Source organism: Myotis lucifugus, unplaced genomic scaffold (assembly GCF_000147115.1).
Source record: "Myotis lucifugus unplaced genomic scaffold, Myoluc2.0 scaffold_14, whole genome shotgun sequence".
Classification (NCBI taxonomy): domain Eukaryota; kingdom Metazoa; phylum Chordata; class Mammalia; order Chiroptera; family Vespertilionidae; genus Myotis; species Myotis lucifugus.
Window position 1 is genome coordinate 10,904,513 of NW_005871062.1, and position 1,230 is coordinate 10,905,742.

Here is a 1,230-nt window from a genome sequence, read left to right on the forward strand (position 1 = left end):
TATATAGGTAGGTACATTGTTATTAACTTCATTAGGGTACTCCTAAGGCTTAGGAAGAGCCACACTCAAGGGGCCAAAGAGCCGCATGTGGCTCGAGAGCCGCAGTTTGCCGACCACGGGGCTAGGCACAGAAGGTCACCGGGGCGGAAGGCCCTGGGTGCCTAGCAAAGGACAAATGTAGGGTGGGACCTAGTCCCCAGGTGACCTTTCCTACCCCAGCATAGAGATGGTCAAGGGATTCGGACCCCCTGACCTTTCCTCCCTAGAGATAATATCTAGACTTCAGTTGTATTTCAGCTCCAGGCCCAGAAGAGCAACCAAACGAGCTACAGCTGACCTCAGGGCCAGCTGCATTGAATAATGACCCCCTGCCCTAGTGCCAAACAATCAGTGGAGACCACAACCCTGAAAGGAAACACCTGGAGAACTGCTGACGATTCTATTGAGATCTTCCCCTGGGACCTCCCCTAAACTCTCCACCCTTAAGGCCCTTAGGATGGAGGACCCAGCATTTAGCACGCAGGCCCAGCACCTTTCCCCCCCTCCCCCATTTCCATTCCCCAGGTGTTACCATTACCTTCCTCACTCCCCAGCTCCAAGGGCCCTTCCTCTGCCTCTATAACTTGTTTCCTCAGCCCATTTCTTCTAGGAATTACTTCTTCCCTGTGATTTTATCAATAAACTAGTGGCGCGGTGCACGAAATTGGTGCACATTAAAAGGGAGTTAATTAGAGGAAATACTTTAATATTGCTATTTGCCCTCTGTCTATAATAGAAGTGTCCGAGATGAAAGAAAATTAGTAAAATGTATATGAAAATCTCCCTCCTGTCAGAGTCTGGGGTGCACCGTGGGACCCAGAATCAAGTCCCCGCCCACCCGCACACGATTCAAAATCGCAGGAGACCCAGATCTGGCCGGCCCCACCCCGTCAAGTCCCACCGGACGGGGGTGCAGCCTCAGGTCCCCCAGCACAGCCTCAGGTCCCCTGCTCCGGCGACAGGGCGGGGGGCACGGCCTGAGGTCCCCCACCCTGGCCAGGCACCACGCAGCCTCAGGTCCCTGCTGATCAGTAGTTACGAGTCACAACGTGATGACCATTTGCATATTAGCCTTTTATTATTGTGATGTTCTCTTATAGTTTGAGTCTTGGCTCTGAATTCTTTCCTAGCCAGAACCCAAGTACCAGGTTGCTGAACGTCTGGGCTTATCGTGAGTCCCACCTGGGGGCG